The sequence below is a fragment of the Microtus ochrogaster genome, linkage group LG3, assembly GCF_000317375.1.
Source record: "Microtus ochrogaster isolate Prairie Vole_2 linkage group LG3, MicOch1.0, whole genome shotgun sequence".
Lineage (NCBI taxonomy): Eukaryota > Metazoa > Chordata > Mammalia > Rodentia > Cricetidae > Microtus > Microtus ochrogaster.
In genome coordinates this window covers 45,440,757-45,457,922 of record NC_022029.1, presented here as the reverse complement: position 1 = coordinate 45,457,922, position 17,166 = coordinate 45,440,757, and the positions used below count along the sequence as shown (strand labels likewise).

The 17,166-nt window shown below is 40.5% G+C and overlaps 1 protein-coding gene across 1 annotated transcript in view; it reads right to left on the bottom strand.

Moving 5' to 3' along the window:
* Fam126a (family with sequence similarity 126 member A) overlaps positions 1-15,306 on the bottom strand; it is a 73,746-nt gene extending 58,440 nt beyond the window's left edge. Inside the window, exon 1 of the mRNA XM_005360853.3 lies at positions 15,147-15,306. The gene's annotated coding sequence lies outside the window, so the exon portion shown is untranslated. The remainder of the gene's footprint in view (positions 1-15,146) is intronic.
* Between the last annotated feature and the right edge of the window lie 1,860 nt (positions 15,307-17,166).

Here is a 17,166-nt window from a genome sequence, read left to right as displayed (position 1 = left end):
AACATGTGGGTTTAGGGGATCTAACAGGTCATTAGGCTTAATGGTAATTGTTTTTAACCTTACTGAGTCATATCACCAGTACAGGAATTTTATACTAAAGAAAATGTAAGGATCAGAGCCAGAGACATGTAAAGTCATCTAACAATAATTGTTAAGATTTTACCCAAACTGAGTGTAGTCTGAATATAGGAAGTATCAAACTAAGAAAATATTTGTGTTAAAAATTCATACCTTAATATAGTTAATATAGGAAAGGAACAGGGTTCCATGCTAAGGAGAGATACAAAAAAGACAATAAAATAGAAATCTCTGAATGAAAAAAAACAGGAGAAATGCCAAGAGAGATAACATGAACTATAAGGATCAAAATAAAATCTGACAGCCCAAGAGCATAAAACAAAACAATGACAATGAAATGAATTTTTTCACTAAACTCTAATGGAGGGAAAACTTAAAGCAAATATAATGGCAATAAATTTACAGTTAGGAAGGCTAGCTGCTTTTCTATTGCTGTGACAAAACACCATGACTAAAGCAACTTATAGAAGGAAGGCTTTATTTGGGTCTTTCGGTTCCAGAGGGATAGGAATCCGACACTATCAGGACAGGGAACATGGCAGCAAGTAGGCAGTCATGGCACTGGAGCAATAGCTGAGTGCTTAATCTTGATCCACAAGCAAGAAGCAGAAGGTGGACACATTGAGAACAGCTCCAGGCTTTTGAAACTCAAAAGCTGGACCCCAGTGACACACCTCCTCCAATAAGGCCACACCTACCAACCCTTCCCAAACAGTTCCATCAGCTAGGGACCAAGTATCCAAACATATGAGCCTATGGGGACCATTCTCATCCAAACCACCATAGAAAGTAAGAAGAATGGACTATTTGTCTGCTGTAAACAAAGACATTCACTGTGAAATGCTCATGTTTAACTTTCTCGTCAATAAACTAACATATGATTCCTGACATGATGATTTCAAACTCCTTGGTCTCATTCTATCCTTATGTTTATATCCCGGCATGCCAATGATTAAATATTAATCAACATTTACTTACAGAAAACATTATTTTATAAGAATGGTTAATGCCATTAAGTAGATTCATACATATTTTATACTACTGGCTCTACGAAGAGAAAATGACTTTTTTGAACTTAAAAGGACTTTTCAGTTTCTTTTAAACTATGCAATAGCTTGCTTTAAGTATTGCTTGAGGTAAAAATCAAGTTTATAACATGTTTTAAAAAGCAAACAAACAAACCTATTACACAAAGTGATAGATGGCATTGTAAAACTATAAAGAAATCTCTTCTCTCTCTGTCTCTCTCTCTCTCTTTTTTTTTTTTGGTAGCCCTGGCTGTCCTGGAACTCTGTAGACCAGGTTTGCCTAGAACTCAGAGATCCACCTGTCTCTGCCTCTCAAGTGTAGGGATTAAAGACATGTGCCACTAAAACCGGCTCAAAGAACAACTCTTTATGTACTAGAATATTCGTAATACAAATGTTAAATTCCCGTTTTTAATGGGAAAATAAAAAAAAAAAAATACAAAACTCTGCCCAGGTGGCTGACTCTGCTCAGCAGTAGATCACTTATCTACACCCACAAGGCCTGAGTCTGGGCAGCAATGTGGGGGCGGAAAGTCAAGCTCTCCAGACAGAAACTTCCTTCCTTTTTTTCTTTTCTTTGTTTCTTTGTTCTTGCCAGAAGACATCTTATGTGTGTGATTAAGTAGCTGCCGTCCCATTTGCTAACCAAATAAACTATAAAATGTTTGGAGAAAAATGTTTTTCTTTCCTTTTTGAATTTTTATTTCTGTGTATGTTGTTGGGGGGGGGGGTGCCTGGGGGAGCTCTCAGAGCCAGAGAGGAAATCAGATCTCTTGAGCTGGAATTAGAGGTGGCTATGAGAAACCCAGTGCTGGTGCTGGCTACCAAACTAAGGGCCTCTGGAAGAGCAGCAAGCATTCTCAATTTCTGAGTCATTTCTCTAACCACTGATTTTCATTTTTGAAGGACCTATAGCATTCATCTAAAAACACAAACTTCTAGAAAAAAAAATCAAGAATTCTACTACCAGTACACATTACTGTCATTTTACTTTATTTATTATTTATTTACTTTCAAGCTTTTTGAGATAGGGTCTCACATAGCCCAGACTGACCTGAAGCTCATGGTAATTATGTTGCCTCAGCCTTACAAGTGCTGGTATTACAGTATTACACATTCAGTTCATAATTTTATTATTTTGTTTAGTAATATGTTATGTCTTGTTGTTGTTGCTTGCTTGTATAGTCTCACTATGTAGCCCCAGCTGACCTGGAACTTCCTATGGTAGGCCAGGATAGCATCAAACTCAGACATTCATCTGCCTCTACATCCCAAATATAGGGATCAAAGGTAAGTACTACTATACCTAGCTAATGTAATAGTTTTTCAAATACAAATATAAACATCTTAGTCTTGAGGTGCAGCTCAGTTAGGAGACTGCTTGCTTAACATGCACAAAGCCCTGGGTTCTGTCTCCAGCACCACAATAAAATAAAAATAAAATAATAAAATTATGCTATGTAACAGTTTAGAACTTAAAATTGTGTTAGTGATTATAGGCAAAATTAGGCTAGGATATTATTAGAATAATGCATACAGTATCTAATAACTATTTGCTGAATAAAGGAGTAAATTTCGCCCATCACAATGCTTGTCAAATTTGCCATCTGCTCTCCATCTCCACGGCAACTCTAAGAGCCTGGCTTCATTGTATCTGCACAGTGCTCACGTAGCCTTCCTCCTCTGAACTCCTCCCTTCCGCAGTGCACCAGGCACATTACTGCTATATGATCTTCCTGAAACATCATGCTTTCTCTAAATATATGCATCCATCCTATCTCAGTCTTCCACATCAAACCACCCTACAAAACGGGCATAGTTCACTAATCTCAACTTCCCTTGTCCTGTCTAAAACACCCAAGCCACTCCAGCCTGTGTGACCACTTCTCTCTGCTCTGTATTCTTTTTGCTTGTCAGCGTTTTACAGTCTGCCCAGAGAGAACTCCAGGTTCATGCTGATGAAGGGTGTGTTTGCCAAGGGAAAATGTTCATGGAGAGCCATGGCATTGTATCTGTGAACCATCAAAGCCTTGACCAATGGCATAGAGACTGATTAATATATGTAACCACTTAAAAAAATCTCTTATTAGAAATAAAAATGATGTATTTTATTGAATATAAGAACACCATAAAATGAAATTTTCAAATGTACTATCAGGTAGAAACCTGCAAGAGCAATTATTTGCTGAACTAAGATTTTTTTCCAAAACATTTGTATCATCTTTCACAAATACAATTTTAGTACATTTTAGGTGACTCAAGTATTGTCTCGGTCAATCAAACTTCATTTTGCTCTGATGACTAAGACAAAATTCTTAAAGTCTTCTGACATATTTAAAGAGGTTGCCGTAAAAATTTCGAACTACAAACTATCTGAAGAATATTCATTGACAGATTGTAAATGCATAGAAAGTAGCAGACTGATTAAGAATGCTTCTCATATATTCACTAGATCAGAACAGCCGCTGACAGTTTAGTCTTTCAAGCCCTGTCAAGCTCATACAATTTATGCAGACTATAGGCTTGCAGCATCAGAGTGGGAACAAAGAAAGGGGCTATGAATAGGCAAAAACAGACAAACGAGGAGATCATGCTAAGGGTTATGCATTCAACATTTTTGTGTTTGCAAAATCAATATTACTATGTATTCAAATTGTAACATTAATATTTTAACAAGCCCTTGATTGCTTACTGAGTATAATGCAGGGTTTTCCTATTACTTTGCACTATTGGCGAAAAGACAATAAGGTCTGCCCTCTGTCCTTAAGGGGCACACAATGCAGGTGGCTAAGAAAGGGGGTGGGGAAGTGAGGAGAAAAATCAATTGATGCAGTACCAGACATTTTGTGGCTGGTTAATTACAAGACCTTAGTTAGCATCATGATTGAATTAGCATCCTAGTAAAGTTCATAGTTTAAAACAAGGTTTCTACTGATTATGCCACCCAAGGTAGTTAAGAAGAGCTAACTAAGAGCAAATCTCACACTCACACACACACACACACACACACACACACACACATTCACACACATACAAATACTGTGAACATTTGAGTCAAACATCTACTATCTTCACTATTACTTTTCCTAAATGGAAATTATTTTTAATTGCTATCCTTGTCTTTTATACGTAAACTAAAACTTTACTATTAAAAGTTATTGTGGGGCTGGAGAGATGGCTCAGAGGTTAAGAGCACTGCCTGCTCTTCCAAAGGTCCTGAGTTCAATTCCCAGCAACCACATGGTGGCTCACAACCATCTGTATGGGGTCTGGTGCCCTCTTTTGGCTTGCAGGCATACACACAGACAGAACATTGTATACATAATAAATAAATAAATATTTTAAAAAAAATTATTGTGCCTGACATGCTGGTTCACACTTATAATCCTATCACTTGGCAAGAGGACCGTTATCTAAAACACAAAAAAACATTGGACTTCACCAATTCCTTTCTTAAAGTTTACTGAAGACTCCATAGTGGTTATCCTAATTTTTATATTAATTTTTATGATATTTAGAATTTGAACAATATATTTTAAGTGTTCATTTAAAAATAAAATGTTAAGCCTATTCCATGTCAAAATAAAAGAAATATATTGAGATGAGTGTCATTGTTTCATATTTTTGTTAACTTCTTTAATGTCTTGGCTTAACAGAAGACAGTTGGATCCTCATAAACACTTGTGATTGCTGTGTAGCCCAGGTGGCCTCTGACTCTCTATGAAGTTCAGGCTGGCCTCAAACTTACATCAAGCCTCTTGCCTCAGCCTTCCAAGTGCTGAGATTTACAGGTATAAGCAGCTAGGCCCGCCTTCATTTTATTTATTTATCCTTTATTAAGTATGTTTACATGGGCCAGGCTAAACTAAAATTCATATTTCTCTTGCCTCAGCATCCCAAGAGTTGGAATTACAGGTATAGTAAACACGATTATTCTGTTTCTACTGAGGGCAGGGAAGAAGATGAAAGAGAAGGTGGAGAGATGTGCTAATAGCAGCCAAGCTGAAAATAAGAGGGCCACAGAAAGGACATGGTAGGGTACTGGAGGGAAGAAGGTCTTCAGTTAAGACTTAGATCTAGCGGGGGGGGGGGGGGGCATGCCTTTAATCCCAGCATCCTGGAGAAAGAGGCAGGTGAATCTCTGAGTTCAACATCAGCCTGGTCTACAGAGAGAATTCCAGGATGGCCAAGGAAATAGAGAAACCCTGTCTCGAAAAACAAAACAGAAACAAAAAAACTCAGATCTGCCACTTACCTATCTCCATGACTTGGGGGAAAGTCTTGGTTTTAGTATTTTCTTCAGTTGTAACAAAAGAAAGGAAAATGCCTAAAGAAAGTACATCATCACAGAGCTAGGGTGCAGCTCATTGGTAGCACATGTGCTTGTGTGCAGTAGTTAGGGTGCAGCTCACTGGTAGCACATGTGCTTGTGTGCAGTAGGCACGCAGTTGTAGTTTCAATTCTTAGCCTCAAAATATAAATAATAGCTCACTAGTGCTTACCAGTGTGGTCATATATTCATAATAAGGATATTTCAGAAATGCGTGAGTTATGACCCACGTTTTATGCCAAAATCAAGCGAGACGTCTTAATTTTCTCACAAGTCAAAGTCATCACTTTTTCTTTGCTGGGTAACAAACCAAGTTTGTTGCTCCCCTCAGGGACCAGGGCTTTTATTCCATTCTGTTGTTCATCACATTTACTCTCAGAATTCTAGCATGCTGCCTCCAAATGATGAAAGAACTCCTTTGTACATATTCAAAACTAGGTTTTCATCATAGAATCTCAAAAACACTCTGAAATCTGACTAACTAGAGCACCACTTGAATACGACTTTACTCCAAAACAATAAGAAATAAATGACTAAAAATTTTACAGACTTACGAAGCATGTAATGAAAAACTGCTGACAAGTCTGTGGCAACTCAGTAGGGCTGGTGACCAGAGGGCTCGCAAGCATCAAAGAAACAGGCAGGAGCCAAAAGACACTGTGCTACCTCTGCTGGATCTAACAAGGACAGAATAAGGCAAATGATATTGAGATGCAGCTGTAATGCAATTAGCTGGAATTAACATCATACTAGAAAGCACTGCATCGGGCCTTCCATTTTCTACCTGAAAAGCCCAAACAGGACTGTTGTTAGTGGCTCCTTTGCCCTTAAGAATATAAAAGCCCATAAACACGTTCTCTTGGTCAAACTAAACAAATTCAGTTGAACTAAAAATTCAGTCACTTGCCACAGTAGTACTGTACTGGGGAGCTGGCCAAGGAGACAAATAGCTATTTCTTTCTCCATTAAGCTATCCCATTTCTCTCCCATGTTTTGCCTAGAGGAAACATAAAATGTTTGGAGGTTTAGGCATTAAGCTTGGAAATCTGTTTCTTGGGAATAGGCAAGTGAAGGGATTTGAGATGCTGCTGCATACAAGCATATAACCCATCTACATTATTTCCTAGGGCTGTAGTAACAAAGTAGCACAGACTGGGTAAATTAAACACAGAAATTTACATTCTCCAGGTTCTCCAGACTAGAGTTTGAGGGCAAGGAGGGTTCCTGCAAGGAGCCAGCCAAGAAAGGGATCTCCCTTTTCTCTTTGGCATGTAGATGGCTACCATCTTTACATCCTCATCCCCCTTTAACTGTCATGTCCAAAGTTCTAGTTCTTTCAAGGACTCTGGTCATATTGGATTAGGATCTGTTGTGGAACAATGCTCTTGTACCTTGTCAAGATTTGTCACTTGTATTGGTTTAATAAAATGCTGACTGGACAGTAGCCAGGCAGGAAGTATAGGTGGGGAGACCAGACAAACAGAATTCTGAGAAGATGAAAGGCTCAGTCTGTAGTCATCACCAAGAGGAAGCAAAATTAGAATGCCTCAAAGGTACCAAGACACGTGGCTAACATAGACAAAAAATAAGGGTTAATTTAAATTGTAAGAACTAATTAATAATAAGCCTAAGCTAATAGGCCAACCAGTTTTTAATTAATATAAGCCTCTGTGTGTTTTGTTGGGACTGAATGGTTGCAGGACCAGGCAGGAAAGCAAGACAGAAACTTCCGTCTACAAGTATCCACTGTAATGGCCTCATTTTCACTTAATTACCTCTGTAAAGATGCTAGATGCTATCACCAGTTTCATGGGACTTACACATATATTTTGGAGGTGGACACATGTCTGCCTATAACAGCACTGAAGCCACAATTGACCTGGCTCTTTTTCTCTTGGACTAATGCCTAAATCCTATCCACTTAGTCATAATCTATTAAATGTCCACTATGTCCTACTGACCACAAAAATGGACATGACATAGTAGCTGACTTAAGGGATTCACAGTCTATAAGTGGAGACACATAAACCTAAAACAGCAGAAGTGAGTGTTCCTTTGTCCATTTTGAAATAAATAAGATGAATCAGGGTATAAGCAATGAAATAAAACAATAAAAATAAATGCTATTTATATAGGTTTAAGAATATAAACGAAAACACAAAGCAATATATTTCAATCATTTTGATATCACTCACTCCCCTCTTCTCTTTTCCAAACATAATAGCATACAAAAATGCACTCTTCAAAGCACAGTTGTGCTTTAATTTCTTAAAGCTTTTTGCATTTTAAGTGGCAGTTTTCACTGCTAGAGATAAAGCAAGATAGAAATGTCAAGAGAACCAAATTCCAATTAGCTTGTGGGTTGATGTTTGGAGTGAGTCAATGCCCTTTAATAAACTGGAATAAGATTCAATCATTAGGAAGTTGGCCAGTGGAGCTCCAGATGTTTAAAGGAAAATGGTGAGCACTGGGTGGATACAATGAGAAAATGCAAGGAAACACTGTTAATGGCAGTAATGTTTACTAACAAGACATAATTTGAAAATGTGACAGATCTAGGCTGACAATGTAGCTTAGTGGTACAGCACCTGCCTAGCATGTGTGAGGCCCTGGTCCTAGGATCAGTCTCTACCACACAGTCTTAGAAGACAGGAGACAATGGATCTTCCCAATCAGAAACTTGGTGGTGGGTCTCAGTACTACAGATGTTTGTCTTAAAAGTTATAGTAATCAAAGCACATTGTTTAGTATGACCACATTGGCTGGTAGAGCAATCAATTTAGTTTAGTAGAAGCTGAAGTATAAAATAACTTAAAAAATAGTTTCCAAAAATATTAAGTCATATACTAAACATCAAAATGACCCTAGATATTGCTTTATGGCTGACTAGAAAGCTAAAATTGGCACAGCAAACATTTTTTATCCACCCAAGGTACTTGAAAGTCCTAGAAGGACTGTTTAATCTCTAAAGTATTGTAAGCATTTCTTTTTCAGCTGTGTTGTTTCTGAAGAAAGTATTTTGTTTTGTTTTCTTTTCTTTTTTTAAAGAAAGAACCTGCTTGGACTTTTTGACAATAATTAATTCATGATTGATAGAATTCAAATTTCATAAATCACATTCTATTGTAATCAACTCCTGGAACTTTCTAACATGATGGAGTGAAGAGATCTGCTCTAACTGCTGACTCACAGCCAGCTCAGTTTCATTTCCATGACAATGCTGGCCTTCCTGAGGAGTGACTACAGAACCTATTATAGCTCTCACAGTGAAAACAGCAAATTCTACTCTTATCTTTCTTAGTCTTTGTTGGCTGGTTCTTTTTTTTATATATATAATCTTCACAACTTAGCATTATTATGGGAACATATATATACATGTACACTACACACAGAAATCCTTAAAATTAATAACAACACTAATAAACTGTAGATGCTCACAATGAGTCTATGAGATAACTAACAAGAATGCGCCTCAGCATTTTACAGTTTCCTAAAGAACAGCTCTTCCCCTTCCACTGCCTTCGGGCTCCTTCCATCCTTCTTCATTCTGTGCTGACTTTTTGATGCAGCAGCCTCATCTACGCCGCTGCCTCCAGCTGCCTGCCCTAAACTTCTCCCTTACCCAACCCCATACTGTCAACTTTGGCTCTCATCATAAACTCTCCACAGCCTTACAGACAGCAAATCAGCCAGCTCTTCCTCCAGACTCATCCTTTACCTTTGCATCAAGTGTCTTTCTTCCATCCTGAACTTCTATGTCTTGACCTCACAGAGGACAACACTCCGGTTTTTATCGTTCATGTGACTGTTCTCTGTATTTCCTAGACATGTCTAACAGTCTGTTAGGATTCTGTGGCTTAGGGGCTGCTTCTTGCTCCACCCATTTCCTAATCATTGTCACCTTCTTCTCCATTCCCTTAGCAAGACCAACTTCATGCTTCAGAATTTTCCAAAATGGTCTTCTCTCTTATAATTACTGTGTATGCTTTAAGAACTATGCTGTCACTCTGCCTGTAACATCTATCAACTAACAAATCACTGTGACCTTTGAAATTAGGTCCAAAGAATAAATAATACATCTAGCAAGTTCAGAGAAGTCAGAGTGGCAACATTCTATGACCGATGAGAACAGACAGTCTGGATACTGATTAGAACAAACCCTCTCAACTCTTCATTCATATTTCAAAGGGGGGAGTTCAGAAAGCTCATAATTGTTTGCCCAATTTAAGCACTTTTAAAGCTTACATTCTTCTCTTAAATTCCCTAGCTTACAGATCATATCACTCTATTCTTTTTGTTTTAAGACAGGGTCTCAGAATGTTGTCCAGGCTGGTCTCATAGGCTCTGGTACTAGTTGCCTCCTCAGTGTCCAGAGTAGCTGGAACCGACTACAGACATTGTCACAGTGCCTGGCCCTTACATAGACATAAACAAAAATGAATACAAATCTTCCAGGAGCTGAAACCCAACATGATTCCCATAGCATAAATTGAAGAACTCATACACACTGTGTTTATGAAGTCAAATACAAATGACTGAATGAACTCTTAAGCATTAGAATGAGAAACAAATAATGTTCATCAAGTAATCAAAAGACTCATTGTACATTTACTACTGAATGCTACCCTGACACAAAGCTCAAAGAGAACAGACATTCTGACTACAACGGAAAGTACTGTTTTTCTAATCGTATAACAGTACTTTTGCTCTAACAGTCTTTACAACATACAACAGGACTCGGGAGTACAAATCAAGCTTGGAGACCCAACAAACCTAGGTCTTAAACTTTAATTTAAGTCTGGGCACAAGTTTTAAACTGTTAAGTATATTGTATATGTTTTATAAAAATTAATTTTAAGTTCCCCATCTCATCTCACCCTACTCCAGAGTCATCTACTAGTATCACCGTATTAAGCTATATTTATTAAAGTAGCAGAAGATACAATATCAATACAGAAGAGACCAGTAATAATTATGATGGGGCATCAAAATATAATTATGCAAAGATGGAAAAGAATATTTCAAATAAGTGATTATATTTATTTTTCAGAAATAAGAAAAGCAAAAAGTAGCAAACCAAAAAGAAGTTAAGAAAATGATGTGAATACAGGGACTGGGGGAGATGGCTTAGATGGGCAAGGGCTTACTACACAAGCATGAGGACCTGAGTTTGTCTCCAGCACACTCAAGTAAAGGCTGGCATGGCTGCTAGCTCGGTGCTGGAGAGTAGAGGCAGGAGGACTTCCAGGGCTTTGATGGCCAGCCAGCTAGCCTAATTGTCTAGCTGCAGGTTCAACAGAAGACTCTGACTCAGAAAATAAAGCAGAGAATGACTGAAGAAGCCAACTGATGTTGATGTCCGGCCTACTAGAACATATGCAACATGTATGCACAGACAGTGGGAGCTGTGATTTTAGACACGGATTGGGTTTCAACTCCCTATACTTAACCTGAACTGAGACTTAACATCTCAGTCTCAGTTTTTAAGCTGTAAAATAGGAACAATAATCTTTATTTCATAAAATTGTACAATTAAATTATTTAAATTATAGAAAGGATCTAATCCCAATTTGAGATCTCAACAAACTGCAAGGAAGACGTACATGTTTTTACAGCTATACTATTTCAAATCTGCCAAGGCAGAGACTGCAAGAACAGAGAGAGAGGTGGCCCCTTCACGACCTCTGCCCAGACTCTTTCCTTGTATTCAGAAAACAAAGCACTACAAAGTTTCTAAGAGTGGAAAGGGTACACTATGAGGCCATTCTCATCCACTGCAGAAAGGAAGCTCCTCAAGATGCCTTAATCCCCAGAAGAGAACCCTTCGGTGAAATCTACTAAGAAGTCTAAAACAACTCACCAACCAGCAGGTCAAAACGACACACTGTCATCTTAACACACATTCCGAGGGCATGTGATCATATTTAATATTTCAACTCAAATAAAGAAAAAGAACAAAAGATTTTTTTAACAGATCATAAATGAAAATCTTGAATATTTGACTGTGAAACCCTAAAGGCATTCTTCTGCACTGAGGCTGACTACTTGGGATTAGCTAGCATACCACAGGGCTCATCCCTGGGGAAACTAATCCTTCCTCTCTCAAGCACCCATTAATTGCCAGTATCTCTTCCTTGAGGGAGAAGCCTCATGAGAAATTCCCCAGCCACAGTGACATGCCAATTGGTATGGTCATTTTTTGGTTTGGTTTAGGAAACCACATTGTTGCAATTTCCTGGTACACACATGAGATTCCCCTGTCTCATAGCAGACATCCCAGCTCTTCTCTGACTCTTAACAACCTTTCCAACCCCTCTTCCATGATGTTCTGAGCCAAAGGTGTAGAGGTTGGGTTGTAGATGTATTAACTGGGGCTCGGCACCCCATAGTCAGTATAAAAAGGATTTCCAACTGCTAAATGTCCTCTTTCCCCTGTTCAGATAAGCAGCCTAACTCTGAAAGGGCCAAAACAATTGTCTGGCAGCATTTGGTTTTCAAACAGTAAGCAACAAACTGTTAATTTCCCACCTTCCCCCTCCCCTACCCCCAAAAAACTGACCAAGCATTCCATAGCGATGCTAAGGGTCTCAGGAAACATGTTCTCCTGAAGGACATCTTTCTCACGATATTAGGATGTGCTCTTGCATTTTTTTTGAGAACCTTTAAAAGGCACTTCAGGAAACCAATCTTGGTTGGTACTATTGACAACATCGACAATTATTATTTTTTAGATATTTGTTTATTTATTATGTATACAGTGTTCTGCTTGCATGCCAGAAGAAGGCATCTGACCCTACTATAGATGGTTGTGAGTCACCATGTGGTTGCTGGGAATTGAACTCAGGACCTCTGGAAGAACAGCCAGTGCTCCTAACCACTGAGCCATCTCTTTAGCCCATTAACATCAACAATTATAACAAAGAAATATGTTATCTTTATTATCTTGTTCCTTATTAATGATATTGCTTCCAGAAATATTCTTATTTCTTACTGGTCGGCCTTCTCTTCAGCTCCTTAAGGATGAAGTTGGAATAGTTATCTTATTTTCCCCAAATCTCTTACCTTCAGTCTACATTTTTCTTCATGAACACGTGCAAACAATTATTAAATTTTTTCAGGCTATACTCTATTGTAGTGGGCTTTTTATAAAAGAATTCTTTTTTTAATGTGTCTGAATGTTTTACATATATATATATGTGTGTGTGTGTGTGTGTGTGTGTGTATAGCTTACATACTTGCGTGTATGAGAGAGAACTGAGTGCCTAGTGACTTTGAAGGTCAGAAGAGGGCATCACATCTCCTGGAACTGGGGTTATGGATGATTGAGAACAACCAAGTGGGTGCTAGGAACCAAACTAGGGCCTTCTGCAAGAGCATCAGTACTCTTAATCAGTGAGCCAATCTTCAGCCCCTAAAATGGGTTTTCAACCATGTTCACACAATGAAATTATCTAGGAAACCAATAATATTTTTAAAGGTTTTAAGCTTTTTTTTCTGAGGTTTAAATGTTTACAGGCAAGCACCCTATACCAACAGGAAGTAGATGACCGATCCTTGGGGATCAGAAGGAAAGATTACAATGGACACAAACAAACTCTAGGAGGTAATGGATGGGCTCATTACTTTAACAGTGGTAATGATTTTATAAATATAAACATATTAAGCATTAAATGGCACCACTGAAATATGTATAGTTTATTATATGCCAATTATACTTCAAAAAGTTCTTATTTAAATAAATGTTGATGCATAGGTCCTATCCTGCCCTCATTGTTAAAAGGGCAGGGATTCCTTCTGAGAGTAAAAAATTTTAAGTTCCACAAAAGATTATATATGTGTGGCCAAGATAGAGAAGTGCTATTCCACAGCCAGAATTTTCTTCCTTCCTTATTTCAGTTTTCTTGAAATGCCTCACGCACACATCACTGCTTTATTGCCACCAGTAATCTGATGACTGGCTTCTGAGCTACTCTTAAATCACCTATGAAGACCTTCTGGACTTGACTGCAAAATAAATAACAGGCAACAGGATGCTAAATAAGAGTGAGCTAGAAGATATATTTAAACGTACTGTCAAAATTGCACCATTCTTTAAAGGTGCAAACAAAAGGGATTTTATAAGATAGAAGAATCAAAAACAAACAAAAAAGGTAGACAGAGGATATGGCTCAGATGATAAAGACACTTGCCACCAAGCCTGATGACCAGATAAGATAGGCATCTACAAGGTGGAAGGAGAGAACAAACTGATCTCGGTGCCATTGCAATGGCATGCACGCGTACACACACACACACACACACACACACACACACACACACACACACACTTTGAATTTTTCAAAAGGAAAGACAACAGGAATTGTTCACTAGCCCAGCCCCTCTTTACCTGGCGTTCATATCCAGAGCTGTTAGTCCTGATTACCAACAGATTTCTAATCTGTTTCTGACAGCAATGTTAATAAATCAAGTGACTTTAAAATGTGTCAACTGTAGAACCTGTTTTCTAAACGCAATTGGGGCTTCCTCTTGCCACTAAAATAATCAGATTATCTGCATATCTGACTTCGATGCTACTCCTGACAAAACATTCTTTTTTTCTTTCTTGTCCTTTCCTGTGCTTCAAAACGTGGTTCAAAGATTCATCCTGTAAATCTTAAAATGTATTCATCTAAAGGGAAAAGGTGCTCACAAATGACGGAGGGCTGGTGCTCTTGGCAGCAGAGCGGTCTTAGGAAAACACATCTCCCAGAACTGTCTCTTTGCTTCAAGGTTACACTAATCTTTATGGCTTTATGTAGATAAAAGTTTAAAAACTGAAAACCTCAAACTGCAACGTGTTGCATGAACTATAGGGCTGGCACATCTCCAAAACCTACTACTGTGTTACCCGAAGGACACCCACTTTGCAAAAGGCCAGTGTAGCCTGCAGCCTGCAGCAGTCTTTCTGTAGTAGCAGCACTCCCCCTACCTGAGCCACGCAGCCGCTGCTAGCGTGCGACAGCGTTTTATCCTAGAGCCAATTCTGTGCCGTGCAAAACCACTAGGGCCAAATTTAAATCCTTCAGGAACTCTAAAGATACAAAGCACACACATGCACGCTGCAGGGCAGACACCCAGTTTCGCCGAAGCGTGCAAACTTGGGGTGTTTTCGTGGCTGGGAGGAAGGTTTAGCGGAAACCCCAACGATTCTCGAGCGCGGTCACTGCTCGAGAAAAGGCAACACTCCTGGGTCCAGGGCGGCGCGGGCAGAAGAGGAGCTCTCCGAGTGATGGATAGACCAGCCTGGCACTCTGAACCCCGCAGCCCCTCGGGACCTGAGACCAGGGAAAGCACGACGCTGAAGAGCACCGGGTCTAGGGAGCCCGCGTGGGCCGTGGGGCCGGACGCTGGGCGGCGGGGACGAGTGGGCAGCCGCCGTAGGCTACCGTGGGCTCCGCGCTAGGCCGACCCTGGGGCGCCCGGAGCTCGCCGCCCCAACCGGGAACCGAGCCTCGTCGGCAGCAAGCAGCCGGCGCGACCAAGTTCAGCTTCCCGGGCCGCCCCGACCGCCCAGCCTCGCGCGGGAGCCGTTAGTCGCAACGGGCCGCCGCCCCAGGACGAAGTCCTCGCCGGCCGCCCCTAGCTGCCTCAACCCCGCTCCTCCCAGACCAAAGAAAGTTCTCGGTCTCCTAGGGCCCCGGGGGCCGGCGTGGGTCTCGCGGCGGACTCACCAGAGCAGCTCCGGGACCCACCTGGGACTCGCCTCGTGACCACGGCGACCGGGCGACTGCACTCCTCCCGCAGACGCGCCACCTGCCCCTCTCCTCCTAGCAGCACGGGTCCGGGCGAGCCATCTTCCCTCCTCTCTCTGACTGACAATCCAGCCCCGACAGCCGCAACTGCCGCCTGCCTCTCTGACAGGCACCACCAGGGACCCGTCCCCAGACAGCCAACCACCACCGCCCCACGTCGGGGTAGCCTATCACTAGCCCCCGGGGTGGGACCAGAACAACTTCTCCACCAATGAGAATCTGCAGTTGCTGGAACTAGGATAGGGGGGCGACTTGAGTGGGCGTGGTCTGGGAGATGGGCGTGGTCGGGGAACGCCCAGGGGAGACGAGTGACTGTAGCGTTTGTGGTGGCCCCTAAGCGACGACCACCAGTCAAGGTCTCAGACTCTCTGAGCCCTTAGAGCTTATGGGCTTCTCAGAAGAAATTAAGCCTTACTACATGCTGTAAAACAAACGATATTTTATTACTCAAGTAAATCATTTCACGAGAGTGTATCAAAATTTGAACAGATCCTCTGAGGGAGGAAAAGTACGTTTTCAGAAATAGCAATGAAAATTCTTCCTTTTGTTATATTCATTGTTTTTTATCTTAGTCTTGAAAATTTCAAATATGGGGTTTAAGAGATGACTTAAAAGTACTGACTGCTCTTGCACCCAAGGGGTGGTGGTGTTCACACCCTCTGTAACTCCAGTTTCAGGGGATCAGTTGCCTTCTTCTGGCCCCTGCAGTCATCCGTGCACAGGTGCACATAACACACACACACATACACACACACAACACACACACATACACACACACAAATTTAAAATTTTTTAACAGGCAAAGGGGGAATGGAGAAATGTCTCAGCTTAAGCACACTCTCTGCTTTTCCAGATGAATTGGGTTCAGTTCCTAACACCCACATCAAGGCTCATGGCTGCCTGTAACTACAGTTCCAGGGGATATGGCCTCAGAAGGTACCTGCACAGACATGGTACACATACATACACTCAGGCACACACATACACACATTAAATAAGTCTTTTTCTTATAAAAAAAGAAATTTAAATATTTTTCTCCACTTTTTCCATGAGCCATTTTCCATCTTCCCTGCCTACTTTTCTCCTTAAGATAATATTATGTGTAAGGACTAAGAATCCTACACCCTGTCATCTGGCTACTGCATGTGTTCTCCCATGTCATCTGACCTTATAAAACTTCCCCTACTTACAATCCTCTCAACTCTGATCTGATGAAATTGAAGAAGCAAAGAAGAAGAAGCAAAGAAGAAGAAGAGGAGGAGGAGGAGGAGGAGGAGGAGGAGGAGGAGGAGGAGAAGGAGGAGGAGGAGGAGAAAAAGGCACCCTCCAACCTGGAAGAAAGGAAGTCATTCTAGCTTAAGGCTATATATGAAAAAAATTCTTCCAAAGCACTAAGCAACGTTTTTAAACACGTCAAAGAAATAACAACCAATCAACCCATTTTAAATTTCATTAAGCATATTGCTAAAACAGGATGATCATTCCAAAGACATAGCTGAGTATATGAGATATGGTGTTAAAGTCAACAGAATCATGTTCAATGGGAGGGGGGAGACAAGAAAAATCAAAGAACTCCACAGAGAAGATGTTTGCGTTGATTCTGAGAGGAGAAGTAAATCCCAGGTGATGACACACATCTATACCCCAGCTACTGGAGAAGGAGAGGCAGAGGATCACAAATCTGAGGCCATTCTGCACAACTTAGTAAGACCCCATCAAGGCAAACATTTCAAAGGGCAGAGGCCGTGGTTCTGCAGTAGGACACCTGCTAGTTTGTGCTAGCCACAAGTTCTGTATTCGGTACCAAAGAAAGCTTTAAGTCAAGGGTCTTTTAAAAAAGAGAACAACACACCCCAAGTCACAGAGTGGTCAGGGAACACAGAAAAATGAATGGGGTGGAAAGATGAGGAGTCACAAACTAGCCTACAGCAAAAAGTTG